The sequence below is a fragment of the Gorilla gorilla genome, chromosome 10, assembly GCF_029281585.2.
Source record: "Gorilla gorilla gorilla isolate KB3781 chromosome 10, NHGRI_mGorGor1-v2.1_pri, whole genome shotgun sequence".
In the NCBI taxonomy this organism is placed as follows: Eukaryota; Metazoa; Chordata; class Mammalia; order Primates; family Hominidae; genus Gorilla; species Gorilla gorilla.
The window spans coordinates 43,936,345-43,956,476 of NC_073234.2; the positions used below are offsets into that span (position 1 = coordinate 43,936,345).

The 20,132-nt window shown below is 42.6% G+C and overlaps 1 protein-coding gene and 1 non-coding gene across 25 annotated transcripts in view; one reads left to right on the plus strand and one right to left on the minus strand.

The window, feature by feature from the left end:
- R3HDM2 (R3H domain containing 2) overlaps window positions 1-20,132 on the plus strand; it is a 176,998-nt gene that overhangs the window by 9,994 nt on the left and 146,872 nt on the right. The gene's annotated exons all lie outside the window — the stretch shown is intronic.
- LOC115930273 (U6 spliceosomal RNA) lies at window positions 5,773-5,880 on the minus strand. The gene has a single exon (XR_004066926.1). It is a non-coding gene; the product is annotated as a U6 spliceosomal RNA (small nuclear RNA).

The following is a 20,132-nucleotide window of genomic DNA, read 5'->3' on the forward strand; positions in this document are numbered from 1 at the left end:
TCTCAGAGAAAAAAAAAAAAAAGACAGAATCTGTTAGACATGGAGATGTGTGCATGTGTGATTGACAAAGCTACAGAGCAAGAGAGAGGATAATAGTGGTAATGAGAAGGATGAGCTCTTGGATGACTTCTAGTTTTCTGGGTTCCATGCTAGGGTGGATAGTGACTTCCATTTATAAATTAGGGAATATAGGAAGATGCACGTTTGGGAACAAAAGATGAGATGTTTGGTTTTTGAATGGTTGAATTTGAGGTACCTGTGGAACCGTATGGAAATGCCTGCTAGGTAGTTGGATATACCAGCCCAGAGGTAGAGAAGTTGGGACTGGAGAGAGATTTGGGAGTCAGCAGTATAGTAGTATATACGTTGTAGTTGAAGTGATGGTTTGGGTCAGCTAAGAGGCATGTTGAGACTGAAGAGCTGCAGGCTGAGGAGAGGACTTAGAGAACACTGGTAGTTAAAGGTGTGACTGGTGGAAGTGGAGCCCCAGAAGAAATCTGAGGAGGCCTAAAGATAGATGGAAAACTAGTAAAGGCTGGGTGCAGTGGCTCACACCCGTAATCCCAATACTATGGGCCTAGGCGCGACGATTACTTGAGGCCAGGAATTTGAGACCAGCCTGGGCAATATAATGAGACCTCATCTCTATTAAAAAAAAAAAAAAAAAGAAAACCAGTAAAGTGTGTGTAATGAGAACTAGGAGGAGTTTCAAGGAGGAGGAAGGCAGTAGTATCACAGGTGGTAGAAAGACCAAGTAGGATAAGGACAGAAAATAATTCACTGGATTTGACAGTCAGGTCATTGGTGTCTTCAGTGAGAGCAGGGTCATTAGAATGATGATAACATTTTGAGGAATAAATGGGAGGAGAGAAAAAACAAACTTTGTCTTTCAAGATGACTGCAAAGAGATGGTGAGAGAGGACAGTAATTAGAGGGAATGTGCAAGGAAGAGTTTTTTAAGATGACAAACTCAAGCATATTTATATATACAGGAGAATGAGCAAGACAATACAGACCATGATAACAGAATGAAGTTCTTGAGCCTGTAGAGAAGATGCAATCTAAAGTAGGGGTAGAATTATTATCCCCTTCATTAAGAGAAGGAAAAGGTCAGGAAAGGGGTGGGGAGAAATGTTTGGTATCTAAACAAAGGAATTTGAGAGAGTTTCTGCCTTATGACCTTTATATTACTTGTGATGTAGGAGACTTATTTTTTTGGGTCAGGGAGCTGATGTCTTAGCGTAAGGCAGGTTGGTTGAATAGGAGCCTTGAGAAGAGAGGCAAGTTTGAATAGCTGTTGAGAGAGTGGGAGAGATAGCTGCTGAGGGTACTTGTATGGCTAGGCAGGCAAAGATATCATGGGGTAGTGTAAAGGTGGGGGAGCATTTCAAGCAGATACAATAGCCTGGGCAAAGACCTAGAGGTGTTAAAGAATATGGTATGAGGCTGGGCACGGTGGCTTACACCTGTAATCGTAGTGCCTTGGGAGGTCAAGGCGGGAGAATTACATCATGTCAGGAGTTTGAAAGCAATCTGGGCAACACTGTGAGACACCCACCTCTACCAGAAGTTAAAGCAATTAGGTGGATGTGGTGGCATGCACCTTTTATCCCAGCTACTTGAGAGGTGGGAGAATCACTTGAGCCCAGGAGTTTGAGGTTGCAGTGAGCTATGATGGCACCACTGTACCCCAGGCTGGTCAACAGAGTGAGACCCTGTCTCTAAAAAGAAAAAAAGATGGCCAGATACAGTGGCTCATGCCTGTAATCCCAGCACTTTGGGAGGCCGAGGCAGGCAGATCATGAGATCAGGAGTTCAAGACCAGCCTGGCCAACCTGATAAAACCCCGTCTCAACTAAAAATACAAAAAATTAGCCAGGCATGGTGGCACTTGCCTGTAATCGTAGGTGCTGGGGAGGCTGAGGCACAAGAATCTCTTGAACCCTGGAGGCGGAGGTTGCAGTGAGCCGAGATCACAGCACTGTACTCCAGCTTGGGTGACAGAGCAAGAATCCGTATCAAAAAAAAAAAAAAAAAAGGAAAGGAGAATATGGATGGTATATATGGGGCAGTATTTTGAATGACTGAAGAGAAAGATATATTTAGGGCCTGATTTTATGGTGGGCTTTACAAGCTATATTAAGGAATTTGGCATATGAGACAAAGGTGAACTGAAGCTTTTTAATCAGAGAAATGAAATGATTATTTTGTATTTTACAAAGGAAACTGGCAGCAATTTGAAGAAATACTTATACTGGATTTAGAGTAGAGGGAGTGACAGTGGTTAGGAGGCTATTGTAGTCTATATAAGGGATACTGAGGCCGAGTGCAGTGACTCATGCCTGTTATCCCAGCACTTTGGGAGGTTAAGGCGGGCAGATCACCTGAGGTCAGAGTTTGAGGTCACTATGGCCAATATGGTGAAACCCCATCTCTACGAAAAATACACACAAAAAATTAGCTGGGCGTGGTGGTGGGTGCCTGTAATCCCAGCTACTGGGGAGGCTGAGGCAGGAGAATCACTTGAACCGGGGAGACAGAGGTTGCGGTGAGCTGAGATCGCACCACTGTACTCCAGCCTGGACGACAGAGACTCCGTTTATAAAAAAAAAAGAAGATATCAAAGTCAGGGTAGCCTAGAGTATGCTGGGTAAAAAACAGTCTCCATATCTCAGTAGCTTGAAACAATTAGTTTCATTTCCACTGTCACTACATGTCCATCAAAGATAGGCTAAAGACTTTTAGTTGTACAAGGACAAAGACCAACGGCAGCCTGCGCAACGACCGTTGGGAATATTGCCAGTTGCTCTGCTGAAGGCAAAAGAAAGCTCTGGAGGCCTTGCCCCGTTAACTAAATGTTCTGTGTAGAAGTAATAAGAATAGAGGAGAGGAAACAGAGCTGAAAAGAGCAGATGAATGTGAGATGGTTCCAGAATTTGGAGATTGTTTAAATGTGGGAAGAGGGGAGGAATTGTGGATGGATGACGCTCAGGTTTGTGTCTTGGGCGAACTGGGTGGTGTTGCTTACTGAGATAAGAAAAGGGTAGGTTTGGGATTAGAGGAAATGTTGGTAGAGAGTTCACTTTTGGAAATGTCTAGCAGCTAGTTGTCTAAATGGATCTGGAGTGCTAGAGAGAGGCAGGGGTATTTAGATTTGGAAGTAATCTCCACAAGAAGGTTTAATCTGTGATAGGGAACAGGGTTACTCAGGGCAAACTTAAGAAAGTGATAGGAGAGTTGACATCGAGCCCCGGGAAATACCAGAATTTTAGGAACACTCCTGGCCGGATGGCATTGGATTTTAATGTTAAGATTGACATTTTTGGGACCAAGGTAGCCTATGCCCATTCCTGACAGATAACCCAGTAATTTTTTGAGGAAGGAGCAAACATAAGCTGGTAAGCTACATTTCCCATCACATGCTATATTCTTTAGAGAATGTTAGTTCTCACTTATTTGTGCCAATGGAGGACTGTTATTGGTCCTTGGATGGAATGCATTATAATTCTTTGATTTTGGATATATTTGGCAAAAATTTTGACAGTGACCTGTAAGTTGCCAAGACATACAAAAAAAGAACAAATAATGTGATAATGTCATGGGAGTATAGTAACAAATTATACATATTAGATCATTTAATCCTCAGAATAATAATCCTCATGGAATAGTATTGTATTATCCCCATTTCACAGTGAGGCTTGAGGAAGTTAGGTTAGATTATATGACCATCATCATGTGGCCAGGATATAAACCCAGTTTCATGTGGAAGTCTCTCTCTTTTTTTTTTTTTTTGGAATGGAATTTCGCCCTGTAGCCCAGGCTGGAGTGCAATGGCGGGATTTCTACTCACTGCAACATCCGGTTCCTGGGCTCAATTGATTCTCCTGCCTCAGCCTCCCAAGTAGCTGGGATTACAGGCCTAATTTTGTATTTTTAGTAGAGATGGGGATTTACCATGTTGGTCAGGCTGGTCTCAAACTCTTGACCTAAGGTGATCCACCCACCTTGGCCTCCCAAAGTGCTGGGATTACCTAGGCTTTTTTTGTTTTTGTTGTTGTTGAGACAGAGTCTCATTCTGTCGCCCAGGCTGGAGTGCAGTGGTGGGATCTCGGCTCACTGCAACCTCCGCCTCCTGGGTTCAAGCAATTCTCCTGTCTCAGCCTGCCCCAGCCTCCTGAGTAGCTGGGACTACAGGTGCCCGCCACCACGCCTGGCTAATTTGTATTTTTAGTAGAGATGGGGTTTCACCATGTTGGCCAGGCTGGTCTTGATCTCCTGACCTCATGACCTGCCCTCCTTGGCCTCCCAAAGTGCTGGGATTACAAGTGTGAGTCACCATGCCCGGCTGGCTTTTTTTTGGGGGGCGGGGGGGACAGAGTCTCACTCTGTTGCCCAGGCTGGAGTACAGTGGCGCAGTCTCGGCTCACTGTAACCTCCGCCTCTCAGATTCAAGTGATTTTCCTGCCTCATCCTCATGAGTAGCTGGGACTACAGGCATGTGCCACCACTGCCGGCTAATTTTTTGTATTTTTAGTAGAGACAGGGTTTCACCTTGTTGCCCAGGCTGGTCTTGAACTCCCGGGGCTGAATCAGCCCTTCTCGTCCTCCCAGTGTTAGGATTACAGGTGTGAGTCATTGTGCTTGGCCTGAAGTCTGTGCTTTTAACCCTCATCTCAAATTGCCTTTTAGGACAGGGCAAGTTTCTATTGGGCAGCCAAGTATTTTGGTTAATGTTGCTTCTTGTTCTTTTTGGCTCCAACATTTTATTTGGAAGAATTTCAAACCTATAGGAAAGGTGGAGGAATGATACAGTGGACACTGGTATGACATTTACCTGTATTTACCAATTGATAATATTTTGCCACGTTTGTATGTTTGCTCTCTCCCTTCCTCTCTTTCTCTTCCTCTCTCCCTCTCACTTTTTCCCTCTCCTCTTTTTCCTCCCTCCCTACATACATAGCACACACACAGTTTTTTGTGTTACTGTATATTAGGAATTTTTATTCACGTATCAGGAAATAAATTACAGACATCAGGATACTTCACTCCATAATTTCTTAAGCATGTATCACCTGAGAACAGTGGTGTTTTCCACAATACCATTATTAAGTTCACTATCACATTCAAAATATTTTACAGTGATATAATAATATTATAAACAGTCCATATTTAAATTTCTTCAGTTATCTCAACATGCTTTACAACTTACCCCCACAATCCTGGATTCCTTCAAGGAACATGTGTTGCATTTAATCGTTGTATGTTTGTAGTCTCTTTTAACCTAGAGCAGTTCTCTTCTGTTTTTTTGTTTTTCATGTCATTAATATTTTTGAAGTGTCCAGGCCAGTTGTTTTGAAGAGTGTTGTACAATTTGAATTTGTCATGATTAGATTCAAGTCAAATATACTTGGCAAGAATACTACCCAGGTGATGTTGTGTGCACATAATGTCACTTTGTCTCATTATTGATTATGTTAACTTGATCACTTGGTTAAATTGATGTCTGCTTGGTTAAATTGAAGTCTGCTTGGTTAAATTGATATCTGCTAGATTTCTTCATTGTAAAGGAATCTTTCTGCTTTTTTTTTTTTTTTTCCACCCCTGGCCTTGTGATGTTGGATCCTTTTCCTTTGGTAAAAATTAAGAAACAGCTGTGGGATGATACTTTTAAGATTTTGGGTCTCTTTTCCTCCACAACCTTTTACCAAGTGACATTAGCATTCATTGATGATCCTTGTCTGAAGCTGTTATACTAGTGGTTTCTTTTTTCCTTTTTTAATAGAATGCTTCATTAATTTGCATGTTATCCTTGGTCAGGGGCCATGCTAAGTCTTCTCTGTATCAGTCCAATTTTAGTATATGTGCTGTGGAAGCGAGCACCACTGGTGCTTTGAATATGTTGATTTTCACATTCTCTCATTCCCTCTGCATTTACGGCTGGTATTGTTCTAAAGAGAAGAGCTTTTCTCCTCCCTTATGTTTTTGAGGATAACTATAGATTTGATAGTTTAAAAAAATTCAACAAGTTACAATCCATTACTGTTAGTATTAAAAGTACCAGTAATATTCATTATTAGAAATATAAAAATTGTCTTAAATTTGATTCGAAGGGGCTTGAGGGAGCCCCTTCAAGCTGGCTGCTTTGTCCTTTTGACATCCCTGTCATGTTTTGAGCACTTCCTTACACTCTGGCACAACAAGGGGTTCTGCACTCACTTTGTATTTTACTTGCCCCAGACCTAGAATCAATTGTTTCTGTAAGGAATCCTGATTCCTTGAATGGGGAATGGTTCCTATAAAGAGAAATTGCTTCTCATTCTTTTCTTTTGTATTTTTTTTTTTTTTTGACAGAGTTTTGCTCTTGTCACCCAGGCTGGAGTGCAGTGGTGTGATGTCGGCTCACTGCAACCTCCTCCTACTGGGTACAAGTGATTCTCCTGCCTCAGACTCCCGAGTAGCTGGGATTCAAGGCGCTTGCCATGCCCAGCTAATTTTTGTATTTTTAGTAGAGATGGGGTTTTGCCATGTTTGCCAGGCTGGTCTATAACTCCTGACCTCAGCTGAGCTGATCTGTCTGCCTCGGCCTCCTAAAGTGCTGGGATTATAGGCGTGAGACACCGCACCCGGCCTGCTTCTCATTCTTAATTCTCTGTTCTTTGGTTTTTTCGTTTGTTTTGTTTTGTTTTTTTAATGGAGTCTTTCTGTTTGCCCAGGGTGGAGTGCAGTGATGTGATCTCAGCTTACTGCTACTTCGCCTCCCAGGTTCAAGCAATTCTCATGCCTCAGCCTTCCCAGTAGCTAGGATGACAGGTGCGCATCACCATGCCTGGCTAGACTAATTATTGTATTTTTAGTAGAGATGGGGTTTCACCATGTTGGCCAGGCTGGTCTCGAAGTTCTGACCTCAAGTGATCAGCCCGCCTCAGCCTCCCAGAGTGCTGGGATTACAGGCATGAGCCCCTGTGTCTGGCCTATTCTTTGTTATTTTTATGAGATTAGTTATTTGTAGTAAAAAAAAGATAGAGTGGGCTGGGCGCGGTGGCTCACGCCTGTGATCCCAGCACTCTGGGAGGCCGACCGAGGTGGGTGGATCATTTGAGGTCAGGGGTTCAAGACCAGCCTGACCAACATGATGAAACCCGTTCTCTACTAAAAATACAAAAAAATTTAGCTGGGTATGGTGGTGCGTGCCTGTAATCTCAGCTACTCGGGAGGCTGAGGCGGGAGAATCACTTGAACTTGGGAGGCGGAGGTTGCAGTGAGCTGAGACCGTGCCACGTACTCCAGCCTAGGTGACAGCGTGAGACTCCATCTCAAAAAAAAAAAAAAAAAAAAAAAAGAGGGGATTACAGATCTAAGACTCTCTGTGTCTTCCTAGATGTGCTTGAGCAATAAAGTGTCTAACCTGAGTTTGTTTTGTTGTTGTTTTTTCCTTGAGATGGATGGAGTCTTGCTCTGTCACCCAGGCTGGAGTACAGTGGTGTGATCTCGGCTCATTGCAACCTCCACCTCCTGAGTTCAAGTGATTCTCCTGCTTCAGCCTCCTGAGTAGCTGGGATTACAGGTGCCCGCCACCATGCCTGGCTAATTTTTGTATTTTTAGTAGAGAAGGGGTTTCACCATGTTGGTCAGGCTGGTCTTGATCTCCTGACTTCAAGCGATCTGCCCGCCTCCGCCTCCCAAAGTGCTGGGATTACAGGCATGAGCCACTGTGCCCAGCCTGCTTTTTTTTTTTTTTTTTAAATAGAAGGTTGCACTATATTGGCCCAGCTGGTCTTGAACTCATGGGCTCAAGCGATCCTCCCACCTCAGCATCCCAAAGTGTTGGGAGTACAGACGTGAGCTACCATGCCTAGCCTTAACCTGAATTATTTCACATAATGAAGTGATTTATGAGTAGTTATGGTGACTTGCCATGGGAGATGGGATATTGCACAGAAGATTGGCATTGTATTGCTTTTTTTTCACCTAATTTGGTGGTGACATAAGTTTTCTTTTTCTTTTTCTTTCTTCTTTTTTTTGAGACAGAGTCTCGCTCTGTTGTCCAGGCTGGAGTTTAGTGGCATGATCTTAGCTCACTGCAACCTCTGCCTTATGGGTTCAACCAATTCTCCTGCCTCAGCCTCCTAAGTAGCTGGACTACAGGCACATGCCACCACGCCTGGCTAATTTTTTTTTGTATTTTTAGTAGAGGCGGGGTTTCACTGTATTAGCCAGGATGGTCTCGATCTCCTGACCTCGTGATCCGCCCACCTCGGCCTCCCAAAGTGCTGGGATTACAGGCGTGAGCCACTGCGCCCGGCCCGTGCCTGGCTAATTTTGTGTGTGTTTTTAGTAGAGGTGGGGTTTCACTATGTTGGCCAGGCTGGTCTCGAACTCCTGACCTTGTGATCTGCCCGCCGCGGCCTCCCAAAGTGCTGGGATTACAGATGTGAGCCACTGTGCCTGGCCAAAAATACATTTTCATATCCCTCTTACGCTCAGGTAATCCAGGCTGTAGTCATTTAAGATTTTTTTTCCTCTTTATATCTTCTGCTCTCTGAATTAAAATATTCTTAGGTAGGGAATCTTCTCAACCCAGACCTTTAATATTTTGTGGGTTTTGTGTGTTTGTTTGTTTTAATTTTTTCTTTGAGACAGAATCTCACTCTGTTGCCCAGGCTGGAGTGCAGTAGTGTGATCTCGGCTTGTTGCAGCCTCCGCTTCTCAGGTTCAAGTGATTCTCCCACCTCAGCCTCCCAAGTAGCTGGGATTATAGGCGTGTGCCACCATGCTAATTTTTTTGTATTTTTAGTAGGGACAAGGTTTCGCAATGTTGGTCAGGTTAGTCTTGAACTCCTGATCTCAAGTGATTCGCCCCCCCCTTGGCCTCCCAAAGGGCTGGGATTACAGGCATGAGCCACCGCGCCCGGCCAATACTTTGTGTTTTGAACCTGCTTCTTGCATTCATCTGCATATATATTTTACATATTGATCTGTGAATACAATCTAGAACTCATATGAAGTTAGGATGTGTATTTGTCTGTTCTCACACTGTTATAAAGAAATGCTGGAGACTGGGTAATTTATAAAGAAAAGAGGTTTAATTGACTCACAGTTTCGAATGGCCGGGTAGGCCTCAGGAAACTTAAAATTATGGTGGAAGAAAAATCAGGCATGTCTTACATGGCAGCAGGTGAGAGAGCATGTGAAGGAAGCAAAGGGGGAAGAGCCCCTTATAAAACCATCAGCTCTTGTGAGAACTCGCTGACTATCACAATAACAGCATGGGGGAAACCACCCCTATGACCCAGTCACCTCCCACCAGGTCTCTCCGTCAACACCCAGGTATTACAATTCAGGGTGATATTTGGGTGGGGATACAAAGCCTAACCATATCGGGGTGTTCAATGTGTTGAACGTTTCTGTTGGAGCATAGTTTTATGGTTCTTGATGAGGTCTCATGTTTTAGAAAGTCCAAAATAGTATTAGTCTTGGAATTGGGATCTGGTATATCAAAATCACTTCTTATTCAACAGCTTGAGAATGTACTGCTCTGGGACTCTACATGAAACCAGACATGTCAGTCTTGTCCACAAAAATATTTTGCACTGAAGGTGAAACCCATTAAATGTATCTGCATATTCCTTTGATGTGGAAATATACAAATAAGCTGCACATGAGGTGATGATGTGTTAGTAACATGTTCCTTTGAGATAGTTACAATTCTGCATATTAGGCCATGGCTCATGCCTGTAATCCCAACACTTTGGGAGGCTGAGGCAGGTGGATCACTTGAGGTCAGGAGTTTGAGACCAGCCTGGTGAACATGGTCTCTACTGAAAATACAGAAATTAGCTGAGTGTGATGGTGGACACTTGTAATCCCAGCTACTCAGGAGGCTGAGGTTGCAGACAGCCAAGATCACACCACTGCACTCCATCTAGCCTGGGCAACAGAGTGAGATGCTGTCTCAAAAAAACAAACAAAAATCCTGCATATTATTGCTATTGAGGAAGTATAAAATATTGTTTTGATGGGGGAAGGTGGTCATTTTCAGACATTTTAGCTGGTATTTTAATTAACTTACTAACTTATCAGTTAGTTGTGTGGCTTATATATTCTTTTGTTTTATGTGGATGACTGCTCTAAGATTACTTAAGAAATGAGCTGCCTGGTAACATAAATTGCAGATGTTAAGATGAATTGTATGCTTTCCCATTATTTCTGTTACTTGGCCAAATTAGAACCATGTAGAGCTCTCCTGTAGAATTGAAATCCACTATTTTTTCCCTACTGTCTCTCCAAATTATACTTTATAAATAGAGTTTCTTTTTATTTATTTAGAGACAGAGTCTTGCTCTGTCACTCAGGCTGTAATACAGTGGTGCCATCATGGCTCACCATAGCTTCAACCTCCATGGCTCAAGCGATCCTTCTGCCTCATCCTCCCACATAGCTGAGACTACAGGCACACACACCATGACTGGCTAGTTTTGTAATTTTTCTGCAGAGACAGGGTGTTGCCATGTAGCCCAGGCTGGTCTCAAACTCCTGGCCTCAGGCGATCTTCCTGCCTCAGCCTCTCAAAGTGTTGGAATTATACGCGTGAACCATTGTGCCTGGCCACTAAATATACTTCTTAATAAATATACTTCTTAACACTTCACCTGGATGGATGAGGCAATACATTTGAGCTGGAGATCAGGTGAGCCTTACACTTGGGTGCTTGTGGGAGAATTTTATGATGCTGGAATTGTTTTGCATGTATTGAATTCAGACTAGAGTTTATGTAGGATACTTTGAGGAGAACCTTAGTAATTCCATGTATGTTTAGCTGTTCATGAAATGTGAATTTTTTTTTTTTTTTTAAGGTTATACTACCTCCCTGGTAATGTGAAGATCTATTGATGTATTAATAGTTGGTAGAGCCTCAACACAAGAAATGGCAGATAAAAGGAATGGTTATGTTGAGTAATTCATTTAAATGAAAAATAAGTTAAAATAGAGTAAGATTACACATACAAAGTGAATATGATATGTTTACCACCTGATTTGGTATTTGGAAAAGCAGGATCTTGTTGCTACTATAGCAAGAAATTTTAGGGACAGTAGAAAAAAATGCTAAACATGTATTAACCAACAAAAATAATTCATAAAAATGGAATGTGTGGTTATTCTGACCCTAGATTTATACGGATGGTAAATGTAAAAGAAAATTGAAAAACAAATCTACATATTCTCTCATTGATTTAAGCCCATGTGCTTTTTTTCTTTTCTTTCCTTCCTTCTGGCTCTTCCTACATCAGTTTTAGAAGGGAGGGACATGTTTTCTTTGGAAAAACGAGCTGTCTTCAAATAACTTACTGAGACAAAAAAGTTATGAAGGGGGTTATGGGGTAAATTTTTGTTTTCCTTTAGCTTATTTCTATTCATAAAGATATTTATTTTTATAATTAGAGGAATAAACCAATTATCTTAACACTTTTTACAAAAGGGATAAAGGGGCTATATGTCATCTCTGAAGCTTGTAGGTACTCCAGTAGACCAGGTGGTCTTAATTGGTCTTCAATTAGGTAGTGATTTCTTTTTTTTCCTGGGTTTTGTGACTTTTCCTTTGGGTAGGCTCTCTGTGTATTGCAGCCAATTTTTTTTTTCTTTTTTTTTTTTTGCCCCACCTCTCAGCTGTAGTTTTTATTAAATAACTTCACTCTACTTTATCAGTTAGTTAACAGAACTTCTATTTAAATCTAGTAGTATATAATTCTCTTTCTGTGACAGAGTATAAATATGCTCATTTGAACTCTGGGAGAAGGAAAGCTGGTGTGTATTAGCTTGCCTTAAGTGGCTAGAGACTGTTTTGGTGTGATCTGTGTAAAATTTGCAGAAGATAATATTGTATGTTTTAGTAGAGTAAAAACTTAATTTTAGTGCAGAGTGGCTATCGAGGTGATAAGGAAGAATATTGTATTTTTCCATAGGTCCCAAGGTTTTTTGAGACAACTTGAGTGTCAGATAAGGTACTTGGGATCATTAGGAGCCTTAATAATCATTTTAGGGTTTGTGTGTGTTAAAGAACCTTACTGACTGGCTAGCTATAGAGATAAAAAATGAACAATTAATGAGCAGGATATAATGGATTAGATCCTGTGATGGAAACAGTATGCAGTATAATTTAATTAAGTCAATTGCTCAGTACAAACAGATACAAAATAAGAGAGAAGTCAATATAGAAAGGCATCGTGGAAGAAGTAGAAATTGACTAGAAGTAGAAATTGAACTAGGCTTTAAAGATTAGTATACAAAATTCATTTCGGTAATCATCTTTTTTTTTTCAAGCCAAACTCATCCTTTTAATCAGTAATCCACTCCTGAGTTAACTAACCCACTCCCTCGATAATAGCATTAATCCCCTCATGAGGGTGGAACTCTCATGGATCATCATATTTCAAAGATATATATATATTTTTTGAGATTTGCTCTTTTATGAAACATTTTACTATGGAAAATGTCGTATGTATTCAAAAGCAACAAGAGTGGTATAAGGAATGTCCATATGCAATTATCTGCTCATGATTAATTTTGTTTCATCTATATTCCTAGTACCTCCCTTATTGTTTTGTTTTTGTTTTTAAATAGAGACAGGGTTTAACCATGTTGCCCAGGCTGGTCTCGAACTCCTGAGCTTAAGCAATCCGCCTGTCTTGGCCTCTCAAAGTGCTGGGATTACAGGCAGGAACCACCAAGCCCGGCCCCTTATTGATTATTTTGAAGCAAATCCTTGATATATTATTTCGCCTATAAATATATCAGCATGTATCTAAAAAAATAAGGACTTGCAGGTGCGGTGGCTCATGCCTATAATCCTGGCACTTTGGGAGTCCGAAGTGGGAGGATCACGTGAGGTCAGGAGTTCAAGACCAGCCTGAGCAATACAGTGAGAACCCATCTCTACAAAGACTTTAAAAATTAGGCCAGGCATGGTGGCTTGCACCTGTAATGCCAGCACTTTGGGAGGCCGAGGTGGGAGGATCATTTGAGGTTAGGAGTTCGAGATCAGCCTGACCAACATGGTGAAACCTTGTTTCTACCTAAAATAATAAAAACTAGCTGGGCGTGGTGGCAAATGCCTGTAATTTCAGCTACTCGGGAGGCTGAGGCAGGAGAATGGCTTGAACCTGGGAGGTGGAGGTTGCAGTTAGCTGAGTTCGCGCCACTGCACTCCAACCTGGGCAACAGAGTGAGACTCCACCATCAGAAAAACAAAAAATTAGCTGGATGTGGTGGCACGCACCTGTAGTCCCCAGCTATGTGGGAGGCTGAGCTGAGAGGATTGTTTGAGCCCAAGAGTTTCAGGCGGCAGTGAGCCGTGATTTTACAACTGCACTCTAGCCTGGGTAACAGAGCGAGACCCTTTTCTCTACAAAAGAAAACAAAAAAACACGCACAAAAATAAGGACTTTAAAAAACCAATTGCCCATTTAAAATAATAATTCCAGGCTGGGTGTGGTGGCTCACACCTGTAATCCCAGCACTTTGGGAGGCTGAGGCGGGTGGATCACGAGGTCAGGAGTTCAAGACCAGTCTGGCCAAGATGGTGAAACCCCGTCTCTACTAAAAACACAAAAAATTAGTTGGGCACGGTGGCAGACGCCTGTAATTCCAGCTACTCGGGAGGCTGAGGCAGGAGAATTGCTTGAACCCAGAGAGTGGAGGTTGCAGTGAGCTGAGATCGTGCCACTGCACTCCAGCCTGGGCAACAGAGTGAGACTCTGTCTCAAAAAAGAAAAAAAGAAAAAAAAATTCCTTAATATTAAATATCTGGTGTTCATATTTCACTGATTGTATCATGATTTTTTTAGTAGCTTATATGTTTAAAATAGGATCCAAATAAAGTCTGTTATAGTTGGTCAGTGCATGTTTAACATCTTTTAATTTTTTTTTTCTTGAGAAGGAGTCTTGCTCTGTTGCCCAGGCTGGAGTGCAGTGGTGAGATCTTGGCTCATTGCAACCTCCACCTCCCCGGTTCAAGAGATTTTCCTGCCTCGGCTTCCCAGGTAGCTGGGATTACACGTGCCCATCACCATGCCCAGCTAATTTTTGTGTTTTTAGTAGAGATAGGGTTTCACCATGTTGGCCAGGCTGGTCTCGAAATTCTGACCTCAAGCGATCCGCCTGCCTTGGCCTCTCAAACTGCTGGGATTACAGGCCACCATGCCCACCCTAACATCTCTTTTTCTAAAAGACTTTCCCTCACTTATTTTCCTTCGTAGTTTATATATTAAAGAAATTGGGTCATCTGTCCAGTAGAGTTTCCCACAGTTAACTGGATTAATTGATTGACATGATTGTGGTGTCATTTAACATGTTCTCTGTCTCCCATATTTTCTTCAAATTGGTAGTTATATCTAGATGATCAGGTTCAGATTCAATATTTTTGGTTAGCATGCTTTATGCAGTGTTGTATACTTCCATCAAGGGCATGTGATGTCTATTAATCTCCTTTTTATGATGTCAGCAGCTGTTGATAATCATTGCCTAGATCCCTTACTTCATTGAACTTCATTAGAGATTATAAATGGTGATACTCAAATTCTATCATTTCTTAATTTTTTTTAGCTGCAGTACTTTTTATAAAAGATACTCCCCTCATTGCTTATTTGGTTACTCTGAGATACAATTTGTTTAGGACAGAAAAGACAAATGCTTAAGTTTTTTAATTAACAGTTATGACCATTTTCAAAATAATTAGTTTGTTTATTAACATTTTCTAAAGTTGACTGATGAGTTTTTAAAAAATAGTCATTATGGACTCTTCAATTTAAATATGTTTAATGTGTTTAAGCCAATTTCAGTTTTTTTTTTTTTTTTTTTTTTTTTTTTGAGACAGAGTTTCGCTCTTGTTGCCCAGGCTGGAGTGCAGTGGTGCGATCTCGGCTCACTGCAACCTCCGCCTCCTGGATTCAAGCGATTCTCCTGCCTGAGCCTCCCAAGTAGCTGGGATTACAGGCGCCTGCCACCACACGTGGCTAATTTTGTATTTTTAGTAGAAATGGGGTTTCACCATGTCGGTCAGGCTGGTTTTGAACTCCCAACGTCAGGTGATCTGCCTGCGTTGGCCTCCCAAAATGCTGGGATTACAGGCATGAGCCACTGCGCCTGGCCACTTTCAGTTTTATCCTTATTAATGTCTCATTGTCTCATCTTTGGCAAATGGGAACCTCTTCAAGTTGGCTCCTATGTCCTTTGGATGTGATCTTGTTAGTCTTTGATAGCTTCCTTGCTTTCTGGTCTGACAAGATGACCGAAGATCATCTTTTACATTTTCATTTCTGAACATGGATCAGACATTGCCCCCCAAATCCTGGTTCCTTTTATGGAGAAATGATGTTTAGAGATCACAATCTGGGTGCAAAAGGTATTCATTTGCTTAGTGTGTTGGTCATTGTTTCTTGGAGTTTTCTATAGGAAATAAGGTATTTTTTGTTTGTTTTTAAAGAAAGTATATCCTAAGTTCATGTCAGTATTTCCAATTCAACATTTGGACTGTAGGTTGGTCTGTCTTCTTTTTTTGAGACAGTCTCACTCTGTCACCCAGGCCGTAGTGCAGTGGTGTGATCATAGCTCACTGCAGTGTTGATCTTCCAGGCTTAAGCCATCTTCCCACCTCAGCCTCCCCAGTAGCTGAGACTACAGCACACACCACCATGCCCAGCTAATTTTTGTTATTTTTAGTAGAGACAAGGTCTCACTATGTTGCCCAGGCTGGTCTCGAACTCCTGATCTCAGGCTCCAGTCTTGGCCTTCTAAAGTTCTGAGATTACAGGCATGAGCCACTGCACCCAGCCAGTAGGTTTTCCTTTAACATCTTCAATCATATAGAAATTTGCATTTTTCAAATTACAAAAGTAATATGTACTCATTATGAGAAATTTAAATGATTTTAAAGTATAAAAGCCAGCCTAGTCAACACAGTGAGACCCGCATTTCTACAAAAAATTTTTTAAATTACTTGAGTGTGCTGTGACACATACCTGTAGTCCTAGCTGCTTGGGAGGCTGAGGTGGGAAGATTACTCGAGCCCAGGAGGTTGAGGTTACAGTGAGCTATGATCATGTCACTGTACTCTAGCTGGGGCAACAGAGTGAGACCCTGTCTTGAAAAAAGAGAAAGAAAGGAAAAAAGTATATAATGTAAAAGATGAAAATTCTGACCCTACCCCAGAATCATTAGTTAACCTACTTAACGATTCAAAGGTTTCATAGTGGGTGGGTATCTTTGTCTCATATTAATTATAGATATCTTGTTTTTTTTTTAATTTTTATTTTTTTTGTAAAATCTGTATTTTACAAATACAGATGGGGTCTCATTATGTTTTTCAAGCTGGTATTGAACTCCTGCGTTCAAGTGATCCTCCTGCCCCAGCCTCAAAGTACGGGGATTACAGGTGTAAGCCAACATACCTGGCCTAGATACCTTGTTTTTTTTTGTTTGTTTGTTTTTGTTTTGAGACAGAGTCTCACTCTGGTACCGGGCTGGAGTGCAGTGGCGCAATCTTGGCTCACTGCAACCTCCACCTCCTGGGTTCAAGTGATTCTGTTTCAGCCTCTTGAGTAGCTGGGACTACAGGCGCACGCCACCATGCCCATTTAATTTAATTTTATTTTATTTTTAATAGAGACGAGGTTTCACCATGTTGGCCAGGATGGTCTCGATCTCTTGACATCGTGATCTGCCCTCCTCGGCCTCCCAAAGTGCTGGGATTACAGGCGTGAGCCACTGTGCCTGGCTAGATACCTTGTTTAGGTAGCGCTGAACCTATAGTTAAAAATTAGGAATGGATGGCCAGGCGCGGTGGCTCACGCCTGTAATCCTAGCACTTTGGGAGGCCGAGGCGGGCGGATCACCTGAGGTTGGGAGTTCGAGACCAGCCTGACCAACATGGAGAAACCCCATCTCTACTAAAAATACAAAATTAGCTGGGCGTTGTGGCGCATGCCTGTAATCGCAGCTACTCGGGAGGATGAGGCAGGAGAATCGCTAGAACCTGGGAGGCAGAGGTTGTGGTGAGCCAAGATCGTGCCATTGCACTCCAGCCTGGGCAACAAGAGCAAAACTCCATCTCAAAAAAAAAAAAAAAAATTAGGAATGGACTTTTTTTTTTTTAATTTTATTTTTATTTTTTTTTTAGTATATGTGCTGCCAAAGTAAGCACATGGGATGGATATTTTTTGAGACTAGAGAAAATATGAGAAGTTGTTCCTTATGTAAAATGAGAATTCTTATACATTTTTGGATTTACTATTTGAATTGGTATTACATTTATATGGTTCGAAGTTTTAAGGATAGAAAAAAGTATGAAATGGAGTTTCCATCCTGCCTTTTTTTTTTTGAGACAGAGTCTCACTCTGTCGCCCAGGCTGGAGTGTAGTGGCATCATCTTGGCTCACTGCACCCTCCACCACCTGGGCTCAGGTGATCCTCCCTCCTCCCACCTCAGCCTCACAAGTTGAGCTGGGACTACAGGCGTGAGCCACCACACTCAGCTAATTTTTGGTATTTTTAGAAGAGACGGGTTTTTGCCATGTTGCCCAGGCTGGTCTCGAATTCCTGAGCTCAAGCAATACACCCGCCCCTGTCTCCCAAAGTGCTGGAGTAACAGGTGTGAGCCACCATGCCAGGACCCATCTTGCTCTTTTTTATTTTTTATTTTTTTTTGAGACTTGAGTTTTGCTCTTGTCACCCAGGCTGGAGTGCAATGGTGTGATCTCAGCTCACTACAACCTCCGCCTCCCAGGTTCAAGCCATTTGCCTGCCTCAGCCTCCCAAGTAGCTGGGATTACAGGCGTGCGCCATCATGCCCAGCTAATTTTTGTATTTTTAGTAGATATGGGATTTCACAGTGTTGGCCAGGATGGTCTCGATCTCTTGACTTCGTGATCCACCCACCTCGGCCTCCCAAAGTGCTAGGATTACAGGTGTGAGCCACCGGCACCTGGCAAATTGTTTCGTATTTTTAGTAGAGACGAGGTTTCACCATGTTGGTCAGACTGGTCTCGAACTCCTAACCTCAGGTGATCCACCCGCCTCAGCCTCCTAAAGTCCTGGGATTACAGGTATGAGCCACCGTGCCTGGCCCCATCTTGCTCTTATACCCCTAAACCAGTCACTTCCTATGCCTCTCTCCGGAGGCAACTATTATTACCAGTTTTTGTGCTTCATATGCATTGATAAGCATAAAAAAGGCAAGTATGTATATGTATATTTTCCCCCATTTTACAAAAATGGTTCTGCATCTTTTTTCACTTAGCAATATAGCTTTTAAGTATTATACATCAAGAATTTCCTTATTTTTGGCTGGCTGCAGTAGCTTATGTCTGTAATCCCAGCATTTTGGGAGGCCAAGGCAGGTGGATCACTTGAGGCCAGGAGTTTTTTTTTGGAGACAGAGTCCTGCTCTGTTGCCCAGACTGGAGGACAGTGCTGTGATCTCAGCTCACTGCAGCCTCTGCCTCCCGGGTTGAAGTGATTCTCCCGCCTCAGCCTCCCGAGTAGCTGAGATTTACAAGCGCCTGCCACCACGCCCGGCTAATTTTTGTATTTTTAGTAGAGATGGGGTTTCGCCTTTTTGGTCAGGCTGGGAGGCCAGGAGTTTGAGACCAGCCTGGGCAACATGGTGAAACTCCAACTCTACTAAAAATATAAAAATTAGCTGGACATGGTGGTGCATGGCTATTTGGGAGGCTGAGGTATGAGAATTGCTTGAATCCAGGAGGTGGAGGTTGCAATGAGCTGAGATGGCGTCACTGCACTCCAGCCTGGGCGACAGAGTGAGACTCTTATCTCCAAAAACATTTCCTTATTTTTGTTTATGCATGCAGAGTATTGTGGGATATGTATGCACTTTTTTTTTTTTTGAGATGGAGTCTTGCTCTCTTGCCCAGGCTGGAGTGCAGTGGTGGGATCTCAGCTCACTGCAACCTCTGCCTCTCAGATTCAGGAGATTCTCCTGCCTCAGTCTCCTGAGTAGCTGGGATTACAGGCGCCTGTCACCATGTCTGGCTAATTTTTGTATTTTTAGTAGAGATGGGGTTTCACCATGTTGGCCAGGATGGTCTCTAACTCCTGACTTCAGAAGATCTACCTGCCTCGGCCTCCCAAAGCGCTGGGATAACAGGTGTAAGCCACTGTGTCTGGCTTGTGCATGCACTTTTTCTTTTATTTTTTTGAGACAGAGTCTTGCTTTGTTGCCCAGGCTGGAATGCAGCAGCTCGATCTTGGCTTACTGCAACCTCCACCTCCTGGGTCCAAGTGATCTCCTGCCTCAGCCTCCCGAGTAGCTGGGACTACAGGTGCCTACCACCACAACCAGCTAATTTTTGTATTTTTAGTAGAGGCAGGGGTTTCACCATGTTGGCCAGGCTGGTCTCGAACTCCTGACCCCAAATGATCCACCTACCTTGGCCTCCCAAAATTCTGGGATTACAGGCATGAGCCACTGTGCCTGGCAGAATAGTCTTTAAGTATTGAGAAACTGTCAAGCTCATCATAGTGATTACATGATTTTCAAAATTCTGATTTTCACTTGAGAGCTCGATTTTTATCATTTGTAATAAACCTATTTTGTTCAATGGTCAGCTGCATTCTTTGTTTATGATTTAAGTGGGTTGGCAATTTGAGCAAGACTCATCTGTCACAGTTTGCCTCTATTCCACATGGTTTTGGCTGGGCTCACTCATTTGTGGTCAGTTGGCACATTAGCTAGGGGCTGGTTGGACCTGGATAGCCTCATTCACATGTCTAGCATTGGGCTAGAGCTGTCCTCTAGATTGGTATGGCGTCTTGCAGGCTGGCTTGGCTTCTTTGCATGATGGTTAGGTTCCAAGAGGTTTTGAGTGGAAACTGAACGGCCTCTTGAGGCCTGGGCTCGGTGGTCGCAGTGTCATTCATGCTGCACTCTGATGGTTGAAGCAAGTCACAAGGCCAGCTCATGTTCAAGGGGTGGGGAAATGAACTACACTCTTTTTTTTTTTTTTTGAGACAAACTGCACTTCTTTATGGGAATTGTTACACATAACTGTGGCCATGTTAAACATGGGCATAGTTCTTTATTATTCCTCTTTTTCTCCTTCCCTTTCTCTCTTTCATTCTTT